We start from the raw sequence: 14,762 nt of genomic DNA, 5'->3' as shown, positions 1-14,762 counted from the left end.
AAATACAAGACAATATACTACAAACTGTAGGCCTGTTTACTGCATGGAGAAAACAGCAGCTTAGAGTTGTAGGTATGACACTCTACAGACTCTCTCCCTCTCCCTCTCCTTCTCTCCCTCCCTCTCTCCCTCTCCCTCCCCCTCTCCCTCTCCCTCTCCCTCCCCCTCTCCCTCTCTCTCTCTCTCTCTCTCTCTCTCTCTCTCCTCCCTCCCTCCCTCCCTCCCTCCCTCCCTCCCTCCCTCCCTCCCTCAGGTAAATAGATGGAGACTGACCATGCAGTATATAAGAAGGCTGCCTGTGCTCAGCTTCACAGAGCTCTATGAATCACAAAGCACAATGAGGCCGTCCCAGGTGCACTCTTCTCTGGCTGCTTTGTCTGTGTGGCGAGATGTCTGCCCTACGGCACATTACATTTTCTACATTTGAGGCAGCGTGCCCACATCCCCACATAATCCTCTCTTTCTCTCCTCCTGCACTGCAAAGTGTGTACTAAAAGCCTGACTTCAAGCGCCTCTTTTCCTCTCCATGGAAACCCGGACAGAAAAAGAACAACCTGGTTGAAGCCTCCTTAATAAATGATATGAGGGTCTGCCCTACTCACCCCCTTCCCCTTCGCTCCTCATTATTCACTGTAACCCTCTGGCCTTGTGCCTGTCCTCTGTTAAGCTCTCACCCCATACTGATCCTCTGTTAAGCTCAAAAGATCAGAAATCATCTCAAAATGTGAACAGGTGTCAAAATGAGCTGCTCACTGGAGGTCAGGTTTGGGGTCAATTTCATTTTGAATTCCAATTCCACATTTTCTTAAGAAAATTGGAATTTCAGTGTACTTCCTGAATTGTCTGGAATTGAAATGGAATTGATAGCAACCTTGCTGGGGATATATCTGACGCTGTATTGAAAGGTCATGTTACGGATCAGGGAGAGCAGCATCTTCCCAGGTCTGTCCAGTCCAGTCCCGTCTAGTCAGAGAGAGGACAGCACTGTTCGGGTAGAGGAGAGTCCATTTACCGCTGGTTTGGAGTCACAGCAGCAAAGACTCGGGCCTCAGGTAACTCCTGAACATTCCCTGATAGCTCAGCGGCTCACAGATGGAGCCGAGAGCAAAAACCAACACCTCTGTATGTGAGAGATCAACACGTCTGTATGTGAGAGATCAACACCTCTGTATGTGAGAGATCAACACGTCTGTATGTGAGAGATCAACACGTCTGTATGTGAGAGATCAACACCTCTGTATGTGAGAGATCAACACCTCTGTATGTGAGAGATCAACACCTCTGTATGTGAGAGATCAACACCTCTGTATGTGAAAGATCAACACGTCTGTATGTGAGAGATCAACACCTCTGTATGTGAGAGATCAACACGTCTGTATGTGAGAGATCAACACCACTGTATGTGAGAGATCAACACCTCTGTATGTGAGAGATTAAAAACCAGGGGTAAAAATAAGCCGGTCCGGTACGGTGCCCCGGCAAAATAAATAGTGTGGGTATGCTGTACCAGTTAAACATGTCATCACAATAATTAAAACTAAATGTCAAGGAAATGATGCAATGTGGTTGACGAGAACCACAGACATTTTCCCAAGACAGAGATGAGTGGCAGACACAGAGACGCGAGCGGGCAGCAGTGGACTAATGACAATGGCCAAATGTCATTCCACTTTGTGGTGTTTTGTGTAACAGAGGTCTTTTGCCATTCACCACTGTTAGGAGGCTGGAAATACAGTGCCTTCAACCCCGTTGTTATGGCAACGCCTAAATACGTTCAGGAGTCAAATTTGCTTTAACAAGTCACATAATAAATGACATGGACTCACTGCAATACTAGTGTTTAACATGATTGTTGAATGACTTCCTCATCTCTGTACCCCACACGTACAATTATCTGTAAGGTCCCTCAGTCGAGCAGTGAATTTCAAACACAGATTCAACCACAAAGAGCACTGAGGTTTTCCAATGTCTCACAAAGAAGGTCATCTATTGGTAGATGAGTAAAAATATATATATTTTTGAAAAAGCAGACATTGAATATTCCTTTGAGCATGGTGAAGTTATTAATTACACTTTGGATGGTGTATCAATACAAACAGTCAAATCAAATCACATTTGATTTGTCACATGCGCCGAATACAACAGGCGTAGACCTTACAGTGAAATGCTTACTTACAAGCACTTAACCAAAAATCCAGTTTTAAGAAAATACCCCAAAAAAGTAAGAGATAAAAATAACAAATAATTAAGAGCAGCAGTAAATAACAGTAGCAAGGCTATATACAGGGGGTACCGGTACAGAGCCAACGTGGAGGCTAAATACAGGGGGTATCGGTACAGAGCCAATGTGGAGGCTATATACAGGGGGTACCGGTACAGAGTCAATGTGGAGGCTAAATACAGGGGGTACCGGTACAGAGTCAATGTGGAGGCTATATACAGGGGGTACCGGTACAGAGTCAATGTGGAGGCTATATACAGGGGGTACCGGTACAGAGTCAATGTGGAGGCTATATACAGGGGGTACTGGTACAGAGCCAATGTGGAGGCTATATACAGGGGGTACCGGTACAGAGTCAATGTGGAGGCTATATACAGGGGGTACCGGTACAGAGTCAATGTGGAGGCTATATACAGGGGGTACCGGTACAGAGTCAATGTGGAGGCTATATACAGGGGGTACCGGTACAGAGTCAATGTGGAGGCTATATACAGGGGGTACTGGTACAGAGTCAATGTGGAGGCTATATACAGGGGGTACTGGTACAGAGTCAATGTGAGGGGGCACCGGTGTTGAGGTAATTGAGGTAATATGTACATGTAGGTAGAGTTATTAAAGTGACTATGTATAGATAAGAGTAGCAGCAGCGTAGAAGAGGGTGGGGTAGTAGTCTGGGTAGCCGTGCGGTAGCAGAGAGAACAGTCTATGACTGTTGGTGGCTGGAGGTGGCTGGAGTCTTTTGACAATTTTTATGGCCTTCCTCTGACACTGCCTAGTATATAGATCTTGGATGGAAGGAAGCTTGGCCCCAGTGATGTACTGGGCCGTACGCATTACCCTCTGTAGAACATTACGGTCGGATGCCGAGCAGTTGCCATACCAGGCTGTGATGCAACTGGTCAGGATGCTCTTGATGATGCAGCTGTAGAACCTTTTGAGGATCTGGGGACCCATGACAAATCTTTTCAGTCCGCTGAGGGGAATAGGTGTTATTGTGCCCTCTTCATGACTGTCTTGGTGTGTTTGGACCATGATCATTTGTTGGTGATGTGGACACTAAGGAACTTGAAAATCTCGACTAATTCCACTACTGCCCCGTCGATGTGAATGGAGGCGTGTTTGGCCATCCTTTTCCTGTAGTCTATGATCGTCTCCGACCTCCACCCTATAGGCTGTCTCATCGTTGTCGATGATCAGGCCTACCACCGTTACAGTATGTCGTCAGCAAAACTTAATGATGGTGTTGGAGTCGTGCTTGGCCACACAGTCGTGGGTGAACAGGGAGTACAGGAGGGGACTAAGGATGCACCCCTGAGGGGACCCCGTGTTGAGGATCAGCGAGGCAGATGTGTCGTTGCCTACCCTTACCATCATTAAGTCCAGAAACCAGTTGCAAGGGGAGGTGTTTAATTCCAGGGTCCTTAGTTTAGTAATGAGCTTTGTGGGCACTATGGTGTTGAACGCTGAACTGTTGTCAATGAACAGCATTCTCACATAGGTGTTCCTTTTGTCAAGGCGGGAAAAGGCAGTGTGGAGTGCAATTGAGATTGTGTCATTTGTTGATCTGTTGGGGCGGTTTGCGATTTGGAGTGGGTCTAGGGTTTCCGGGAGGATGGTGTTGATGTGAGCCATAACCAGCCTTTCAAAGCAATTCATGGCTACAGACATCAGTGCTATGGGGCGGTAGTCATTTAGGCAGGTTACCTTGGCATTCTTGGGCACAGGGTCTATGGTGGTCTGCTTAAAACATGTAGACATTACAGACTCGGTCAGGGAGAGGTTGAAAATGTCAGTAAAGACACTTGCACATTGGTCCACGCATGCTCTGAGTACACATCATGGTTATCAGTCTGGCCCTGAGGCCTTGTGAATGTTGACCTTTTTAAAAGGTCTTACTCACATCGGCTACAGAGAGCATGATCATACATTCGTCCAGAAACAGCTGGTGCTCTCATGTATGCTTCAGTGTTGCATGCCTCGAAGCAAGCATAAAAGGCATTTAACCCGTCTGGTAGGCTCGTGTCACTGGGCAGCTCACGGCTAGTTTTCCTTTTGCAGTCCGCAATAGTTTGCAAGCTCTGCCACATCCGACGAGCGTCAGAGCCAGTGTAGTAGGATTCAATTTTAGTCCTGTTTTGACACTTTGCCTGAGGGCATAGCAGGATTTCTTATAAGTGTCCGGATTAGTGTCCAGATGTTTGATAGCAGCAGTTCTAGTCTTTAGCTCCGTGCGGATGTTGCCTGTAATCCATGGGTTCTGGTTGGTATATGTATGTACGGTCACTGTGGGGACGACGTCATCGATGCACTTATTGATGAAGCCGGTGACTGAGGTGGTATACTCCTCAATGCCATCGAATGAATCTGAAAACATATTCCATTCTGTGCTAGCAAAACATTCCTGTAGCTTAGCATCCGCGTCATTTAACCACTTCCGTATTGAGCGAGTCACTGGTACTTCCTTCTTTAGTTTTTCCTTGTAAGGAGGAATCAGGAGGATAGAGATATGGTCAGATTTGCCAAATGGAGTAAAGGTGGTGTAGAGTTTTTTTCTCTCTGGTTGCACATGTGACATGCTGGTAGAAATGAAGGAAAACGGGTTTTTCAGTTTGTTTTTGCTTATACAGCTTGTTGAGTGCGGTCTTAGTGCCAGCATCGGTTTGTGGGGGTAAATAGAAATCTACAAAAAATATAGATGAAAACTCTCTTGGTAGATAGTGTGGTCTACAGCTTATCATGAGGTACAAAACCTTGAGACTTCCTTAATATTAGAGATTGCGCACCAGCTGTTATTGACAAATAGACACAGACCACCACCCCTCATCTTACCAGAGATAGCTGTTCTGTCTTGCCAACTGTATATTATTCATGTTGTCGTTCAGCCACAACTCGATGAAACATAAGATCTTACAGTTTTTTATGTCCCGTTGGTAGGACAGTCTTGAACGGGCTCATCCAGTTTATTCTCCAGTGATTGCATGTTGACCAATAGGATGAATGGTGGAGGCAAGTTACCCACTCGCCGACAAATTCTCACAAGGCACCCGGATCTACGCCCCCTCTATCTCTGTCTCCTCTTCATGCAAATAACGGGGATTTGGGCCTGGTCCGGGAGCACCAGTTAGGGAAAAAAGTATTTGATCCCCTGCTGATTTTGTACGTTTGCCCACTGACAAAGAAATGATCAGTCTATAATTTTAATGGTAGGTTTATTTGAACAGTGAGAGACAGAATAACAACAAAAAAATCCAGAAAAAAACGCATGTCAAAAATGTTATAAATTGATTTGCATTTTAATGAGAGAAATAAGTATTATGTCCATAATAATATTACATAATATATATTACAAACAATGCAAAATAGCACAATTGGTTAGGAGCCCGTAAAACGGCAGCCATTGCTGTTTCGAGGAGATACTGAGGTACGGGAGTTAGGAGGGTAGGAATAAGGGACGAGGTTAGAAAACAAGAGACAGAGAACAGGACACGTTGAGAAGAGGGGAATGGAGAAGAATTAATATTGAGAGAGGGAGAGATTGTTGTGTGAACCACACGCTCGCTCGCTCGCACCCACCAACCCAAAAGGCTATACAGGGTTATTGAAGAGGACACACAGAGCAATTTCTGCCCCAGAGGGGGGAGAAGTGGCGAGGCTCACTAACGGATAAGCTTATTGGAACAGATAGGCTTTTCAACACAAGGCAAATGGAGGAAAGATATAGATGTAAAAATTGAGAGATGGAAATAAAGTTAAGCAGTTTAGCATAAATGCACAATTTTACTTTTCCATTCTTCCCCTGCAATCTGCAGATACTGTATATTGGCTGACATTGCCATGGCTGTTTATTCTAGAACACAGTGTTTTTGTGCTCAGGGCTCTCTTAAAAGAGGCTTATATCTCTGCGTACAGCTCTGATCTATAGCATGATAGCTGCAGCACAGAGGCTGGCCAAGGACAGACAGACTGGAACTATCTTCCAGCGGACTGTCTTCTGTTTAAAGGTTAGTCACACAGTGATGGTTTGAAGTTCTCATTCAATCAGTCACAGGCAGCTTGTTGGTTTGCCAAGCGTTAGCTCTGTCACTATAGCTTTGTTTTTGGTTTGTTTTGCCTTCATACATACATACATACATACAGTGCCGTGAAAAACTATTTGCCCTCTTTCTGATTTTCCCTATTGTTGCATATTTTTTATACTGAATGTTTTCAGATCTTCAATCAAAATCTAATATTAGATAAATGGAACCTGAGTTTACAAAAAAAAATGGATACTTATTTTATTAATTTAATTAACTAAGTTATGCAACACTCAATTCCCCTGTGTGAAAAAAATGAATCACCCCCTGACACTCAATAACTGGTTGTGCAATGACTCCAACCAAACACTTCCTGTAGTTGTTGATCAGCCTCTCATGTCTCTGTGGAGGAATCTTGGCCCACTCTTGCATGTAGAACTGCTTTAACTCAACATTAGGTGTTGTATAACTTTGTTTATGAAATAAATGAAATTATGTAATTGTTGTGTTATTTGTTCACTCAGGTTCCCTTTATCTAATATTATGTTTTGGTTGAAGATCTGATAACATTCAGTATAAAAATATGCAAAAGTAGCGAAAATTAGAAAGGAGGCACATAATTATAAGCACGGACGGATGGACGGACGGACGGACAGACGGACGGACGCACACAGACACACAAAGACACACAGAGACACACACAGAGACACACGCATGGACGGACGGACGGACGCAAGCACACAGACACACAAAGATACACACATACACAGAGACACACGCACATACAGAGAGAGAGAGAGAGAGACACACAGACATGCTTCAATAGGATCCATGCCTTTTTCACCGGCTGCAGGTCTAACAGCAGAGAGACTGACAGGCTGTATAATCTTTACGATACACACTGCCAGCCAGGCTCCAAGTGTAATACTCAACAGTACTCACGCACGCACGTACACACACAGACACACTTTGTGCTGACTGACAGGGGGCCAGGCAGAGAACAGTGCCCCAGCTGGAGTAGAGAAGCTGTGTGTTTATTTAAAGCCCAGAATCAATCCTACCTCTCTTTCACACACTGCCTCTTCTGACTCCAATCACCTCGTTCAATAACCCACAGGCTACCTATCTCTCCCACCCACCCACCCACCCCCGGAGGACCCCTCACCACATACTGACCTCACCCACCCACCCACCCACCCACCGGAGGACCCCCCCCACCACACACTGACCTCTCCCACCCACCCACCCATTGGAGGACCCCACCCCACACTGCCAGAATGTTGGTAATATCTAGTGGCCCTTTTGGGTATTTCAGATGATCAAGTGTCTAATTATCTCCGGCCCGCTTTCTGGCCTTTTCACATGTAAAATGTATTCCATAATTAAATAAGATGATTTAAAATGAAAAAAGCTGTAAAACATTACCCTAAATAGAAACCATCAACTTAGTGACTACCATTGGTGTTTAATATGAGGTTTTCAGCATTAAATATATTTTATATACTTTATCATGCACTTTTAGTTCGTTTACTACGTCAATATGTGTTTGTTGTCAATGTTTTGGTGTAAAACTGATGGCAGTTGTGAAAAAAGTCAATAGTAGGAAAAGTTGCAGAGTTAATTGAAAATAATGCCATTGTTGATTAGATGCTTCTCCCCCCATTAATTAGGCTATTTTCTCTTGAACCATATGCTCTATCCACTAGAAACTCATGGACAATATTGACACAGTTCTAAAAAAAATAATCATACTACATATAAATATATTTAAAAGTCAAGTAAAATGATTAAAGTTACCATATATTGCCTAGCTCTGATTCACTCAGTCTCTGGAGGAGCAGAACGTGCTGTCAGAGGAACCATGGGAATAATGATCCCTATCATGTAGGAGATGTGAAAATGAAGCCCATTACTGTCAAGACCAGAACGCTACTGTTCTGACGTACAAGTGGACGATTCAGTATGAAGGTTAACGCTGGTCTCATTTGTGTTATCCATTCTCTATATGGCGTGCCCTATCTGCTGAGTGACAGGTCTGTTATTATTATCCTACTGTGTGTGTCTGTGTAGTTGATATGTGTGTAGGTGTGTGTGTAGTAGATGTGTGTGTAGGTGTGTGTGTTTAGTAGATGTGTGTGTAGGTGTGTGTGTTTAGTTGATGTGTGTGTAGGCATGTGTGTTTAGTTGATGTGTGTGTAGGTGTGTGTGTTTAGTTTATGTGTGTGTAGGTGTGTGTTTGTGTTTAGTAGATATGTGTGTAGGCGTGTGTGTTGTGTGTGTGTGTTTAGTAGATGTGTGCGCTTAGTAGATGTGTGTATGTTTAGTAGATGTGTGTGTGTGTGTTTAGTAGATGTGTGTGCAGGTGTGTGTGTGCGTAGTTGATGTGTGTGTGTAGGTGTGTTTAGTTGATGTGTGTGTGTGTAGGTGTGTTTAGTTGATGTGTGTGTAGGTGTGTGTGTTTAGTCGATGTGTGTGTAGGTGTGTGTGTGTGTGTGTGTAGTAGATGTGTGTGCAGGTGTGTGTGTAGGTGTGTGTGTTAGTTGATGTGTGTGAAGGTGTGTGTGTGTAGTTGATGTGTGTGTAGGTGTGTGTCTGTAGTTGCTGTGTGTGTGTAGGTCTGTGTAATTAATGTGTGTGTAGATGTGTGTGTTGTTGTGTGTGTGTAGATGTGTGTGTTGTTGTGTGTGTCTGTGTTGTCCCTCTCATGCAGTGAGAGATTCGGTGGAAGTAGGACAAGGTCCTAGACCGTTCTACTTTTCATTATAGCTAAATCCTGTGGATGACACTGGGGAAATCACCCTCATCCTTCAGGCTCTCCTGCCACTTTACACAGCTTATCACAACTCAGAGAGAGAGGGGTGGAAAAAGACAGACAGACAGACAGACAGACAGACAGACAGACAGACAGACAGACAGACAGACAGACAGACAGACAGACAGACAGACAGACAGACAGACAGACAGACAGACAGACAGACAGACAGACAGACAGACAGACAGACAGACGCAGACAGACAGACAGACAGATGGAGAGGTGAGGTGAGGTGAGGCGAGAGGAAAAATAAAGAGAAAGAGGATTGGTTAACATAAGGAGATGGAGGAGTGGCATCAGCGGTAAGAGAGATGATGAGAGCCGGGCGATGTGTTAAAACATTTTAAGGGTTTTTTAGGGCATCACAAGACACAACCATAACTCGCTCGTACAAGACAGAGTGTGTGTCAGTGTGTGCCTGAAGTATTTGCCCCCTTTCATCTGTACCAAGAAAACACAAATATGAACAGCACTATCACACAGATATTGTTGTAGAGCAAAGCTGAAGCAGAATAAATAAATAAAGCTGAAGCATAAAATCCTAATAAACAGCGGTCACAACAAATAGCTTCATTTCCATAATAGTTATTGCCTGTATTAGACTTGATCATGTCCACTGGTAGTCTGGTCCGAGCGACAAGACTACCAGTGGACATGATCAAGTCTAATACAGGCAATAAATATTATGGAAATGAAGCCTGGAGTTCAAATGTTGCAGTGCTCTACCACTGCATTCTCAGAAAAAAAGGTGCTATCTAAACCAAAATGAGTTCTTCAGCTGTCCCCATATGAGAACCCTTTGAAGAAGTAATTTTTTTTGCAGAAAATTTTATCCATGCTTTTGTCACTTCAAGATTAGACTACTACAATGCTCTACTTTCCGGCTACCCGGATAAAGCACTACATAAACTTCAGTTAATGCTAAACATGGCTGCTAGTGCTTTCTATTTCTACATTTCTGTGTTCTATGTTTGTGCTTTTCTAATAACTGTTTTCTGTGTTCATGCAAGTGACTGATTGAACAAACCCTCACTATCAGTATCTGCAATTTGGCAGTATGCCCAGACCCTTGTTTTGAGAATTAAAGATATCTCATTTTCAAGGTCTCAGCTAAGAGAGAAGAAGCCGCGTGAGGTATTGATCTGTCACATGCATGACCCAGTATTGGTTGTCACATGAATGAAGCAAACATTAATTATGAATGATGAATAAGCTATATCAGGCAAATATAACTTGCCAGTATATAAGGTAACTAACGGGACTGCCACGTTAGAGCTCCTCACAGACGTTCACTATGGTGCATTAAGTTTGTCGGAACCTCTCCAGCGAACTGATAATAAATAATGATTCATTTAAAATTGACTTTGAGTGTCCCTGTGTAGTATTTCCATGACACAGCTATTATTACTGTTATTCATAAATATGGATCGTTCGACCAATATCGTTTCTGAACGTAGACCAAAAATTGCTTAGATCAATTATTGCAAATAGATTAAGAAATATAATCACAGATATAATCAACACTGACCAAACTGGTTTTGTGTCCAGCAGACTTCTGAGTGATAATGTTAGGCACATTTTTAATGTAATGGAACACGTTCTCAAGAAAAAACATCAACTGCTTACGGTAACTTTAGAGGCAGAGAAACCTTATTTTTTTCATTTCTTTTACTTATCTTTTTCTCCCCAATTTTGTGATTACGATCTTGTCTCACTGCTGCAACTCCTCAACGGGCTCGGGAGAGGCGAAGGTCAAGTCATGCGTCCTCCAACACATGACCCACCAAACCACACTTCTTAACACCCGCTCGCTTAACCCGGAAGCCAGCTGCACCAATGTGTCGGAGGAAACACCGTTCAACTGACGACCGAAGTCAGCCAGCAGGCGGCCGGCCCGCCACAAGGAGTCACTAGAGCGCAATGAGGCAAGTAAAGTTCCACCGGCCAAACCCATACATTATCGCGCTCTTTTAACCTCCTAAGAGGGACAAGACAGGGAGATCCTCTGTCAACCTTAATCTTCATTTTAAGTATGAACTGTTAGCTGAATACAAGGTCTACAGATCGATCAGGAAGAACACAAATTAGCAATGTATGTAGGTAATGTGATTCTGTACTTAACAAACATGCTTCAGTCAGTTCCCGCCACTATGGATGAAATAAATTAATAAAATATTGTATCTGGGTACAGACTAAATACAGGGAAATCAGAAGCAATGACTGTAGGTCAACAAATATCCCAAGACATCAAAACTAATTTTAAACTTAAATGGGATCAAAATAAACTTAAATACTTAGGGATTACCATCCCCCAAGATCTGACAAAACTACATCAGTATAACTTTGGAACACTGGAAAACAAACTTAAACAGGACCTACAAAAATAGACATTAGTACCTTTAACAATAACAGGAATAATTGAAACTATTAACATGAATGTTCTCCACCAATAACTACTACTCCAAACACTTTAAAACAGTGGGGAAAACTCTTGAGTAAATTCATCTGGGGAGGAAGAAAAGCCTGTCTCAAACTTAAAACAATAAAACAACGTAGACAAGCAGGGGGACTAGAGCTAGTTATATATAGACACCCAAATAAAATCCCTTATTGTATGGATGGCAACAACAGCTAAATGGAGATAGATGGAAATCCAACAAATGGAGAAGTACAACTATATTTATGAAGACTATCAATAAACACACTTGGAAGATAGAAAAAACCTGTATAAATAACACCATAACGGTCTGGACAAAGATCACCAAAATAAAAATAAAAGGCATTCAAACAGACCTGATTAACCTGCGAGAAATTGTAATGGACGGTGACTTTAAGCCAAGTATGATTGGTGATACATTTAAATGACGGGCTGAAAAAAGACTGAGCAGCTATCATCAGATGTTCACAGACAAGGGGATAGATACATTTGAGAATCTATTAAAAAGGACAACCTCCGAGAACTCTGTTCTACAATGACTTACAAGTAAGACGTTATCTTACTAAAGCAGTGGGACCTAATAAAATGTTTATTGATTTACATCCTTTAATTACATATATAGCAAAGACATATAACAAGGTAAATGCCACATACATATGATTATAGAAGAAGAAAGGAAGATGAGAATTTTATAGTGGTAACGAATTGGGAAGATGAGCTGCAAATAGCAATAACCCAAGAGGATTGGGGGACATACCAAGAAACACATCCAAGACAACCAACTCTCTACTCTGGAGGGAATACTCTTGGAAATTCAGTCAAGATTTTTCATAAGTCCTATAATACAATCAAAGTGCAACCGTAACATCACACCAAGCTGCTGGGTAACTGTGGGGTGATCAGGGCTAACCACATCCACATACTATAGTCCTGCCCAGTCCTCAATCATTTCTGGAACAAAGTATACAAAATATTGCATGATACGTTTGAACGCTCACTGTCTCCAGAACACATACTAAATCCAGAACACATACTCTTGGGGAGAACCTCTCATTCACAGGTCCTCCAATCCGATCGGTACCACTTCAGAATTCTGAGAATAACAACACTTAAACAGATGACTATAAACTAGCTTGATTTCCTGGCATCACAAATAAGCAACAGGAAAGAAACAATCACTGAAATGTATAGTCTTGGAAATTATAACTCGTAGAATAAGAAACCAAAATAACTATTTGAGATACAATGGGAAAAAGTTACAAAAAAAAGGACTATATATTCTGAAATATTTATAGGCCCCAACAGATAGCATTTACATGTTTAAAATGGAGCAGTGTGGGTGGATGTGTGTGTGTGTCGGTGAATGTGTGTGTGCCAGAGTGAATGTGTGCATGTACAGTTGAAGTTGGAAGTTTACATACACCTTAGCCAGATACATTTAAACTCAGTTTTTCACAATTCTTGACATTTAATCCTAGTAAACATTCCCTGTCTTAGGTCAGTTAGGATCACCACTTTATTTTAAGAATGTGAAATGTCAGAATAATAGTAGAGAGAATGATTTCTATCAGCTTTTATTTCTTTCATCACATTCCCAGTGGGTCAGAAGTTTACATACACTCAATTAGTATTTGGTAGCATTGTCTTTAAATTGTTTAACTTGGGTCAAACGTTTCGGGTAGCCTTCCACAAGCTTCCCACAATAAGTTGGGTGAATTTTGGCCAATTTCTCCTGACAGAGCTGGTGTAACTGAGTCAGGTTTGTAGGCCGCTTTGCTCGCACATGCTTTTTCAGTTCTGCCCACAACTATTCTATAGGATTGAGGTCAGGGCTTTTGATGGCCACTCCAAAACATTGACTTTGTTGTCCTTAAGCCATTTTGCCACAACTTTGGAAGTATGTTTGGGGTCATTGTCCATTTGGAAAACCCATTTGCGACCAAGCTTTAACTTCCTGACTGATGTCTTGAGATGTTTCTTCAATATATCCACATAATTTCATTTCCTCATGATGCCATCTATTTTGTGAAGTGCACCAGTCCCTCCTGCAGCAAAGCACACCCACAACATGATGCTGCCACCACCGCGCTTCACGTTTGGGATGGTGTTCTTCGGCTTGCAAGTCTCCCCGTTTTTCTTCCAAACATAACGATGGTCATTATGGCTAAACAGTTCTATTTTTGTTTCATCAGACCAGAGGACATTTCTCCAAAAAGTACAATCTTTGTCCCCATGTGCAGTTGCAAACCGTAGTCTGGCTTTTTTTATGGTGGTTTTGGAGCAGTGGCTTCTTCCTTGCTGAGCGGACTTTCAGGTTATGTCGATGTAGGACTCGTTTTACTGTGGATATAGATACTTTTGTACCTGTTTCCCCCAGCATCCATCTTCACAAGGTTCTTTGCTGTTGTTCTGGGATTGATTTGCACTTTTTGCACCAAAGTACGTTCATCTCTAGGAGACAGTCTCCTTCCTGAGCGGTATGACGGTTGCGTGGTCCCATGGTTTTTATACTTGCGTACTATTGTTTGTACAGATGAACGTGGTACCTTCAGGCATTTGGAAATTGCTCCCAAGGATGATCCAGACTTGTGGAGGTCTCCAATGTTTTTTCTGAGGTCTTGGCTGATTTCTTTTGATTTTCACATGATGTCAAGCAAAGAGGCACTGAGTTTGAAGGTAGGCTTTGAAATACATCCACAGGTACACCTCCAATTGACTCAAATTATGTCAGTTAGCCTATCAGAAGCTTCTAAAGCTATAACATCATTTTCTGGAATTTTCCCAGCTCTTTAAAGGCACAGTCAACTTAGTGTATGTAAACTTCTGACCCACTGGAATTGTGATACAGTAAATTATAAGTGAAATAATCTGTCTGTAAACAATTGTTGGGAAAATTACTTTTGTCATGCACAAAGTAGATGTCCTAACCAACTTGCCAAAACTATAGTTTGTTAGCAAGAAATTTGTGGAGTGGTTGAAAAACAAGTTTTAATGACTCAAACCTAAGCGTATGTAAACTTCCGACTTCAACTGTATGTGAGTTTAAGAGTGAACGTTTGTGTATACATGAGTGGGTGCGTGTCTGCGTGTGTGTTTGAGAAAAATAGTAGGTTAATGTGTGTGAGTGTGTGTGCATGTGTGTGTCATGCACGCAAAGATGGTGAAAACGCAATGCAGATAGGGATACCAGGACGCCAACACCACACATGATATATAACTAACTAATGCAGATAGAGATACCAGGACGCCAAAACCACACATGATATATAACTAACT

At 42.4% G+C, this 14,762-nt stretch overlaps 1 protein-coding gene across 1 annotated transcript in view; it reads right to left on the bottom strand.

The window, feature by feature from the left end:
- The window catches only part of klhdc8b (kelch domain containing 8B), a 174,176-nt gene that overhangs the window by 17,997 nt on the left and 141,417 nt on the right, over nucleotides 1–14,762 (bottom strand). The window lies entirely within an intron of this gene.

This window comes from Salmo salar, chromosome 13, assembly GCF_965601325.2.
Source record: "Salmo salar chromosome 13, fSalSal1, whole genome shotgun sequence".
Classification (NCBI taxonomy): Eukaryota; Metazoa; Chordata; class Actinopteri; order Salmoniformes; family Salmonidae; genus Salmo; species Salmo salar.
This window is presented reverse-complemented; position numbering and strand designations above follow the sequence as displayed.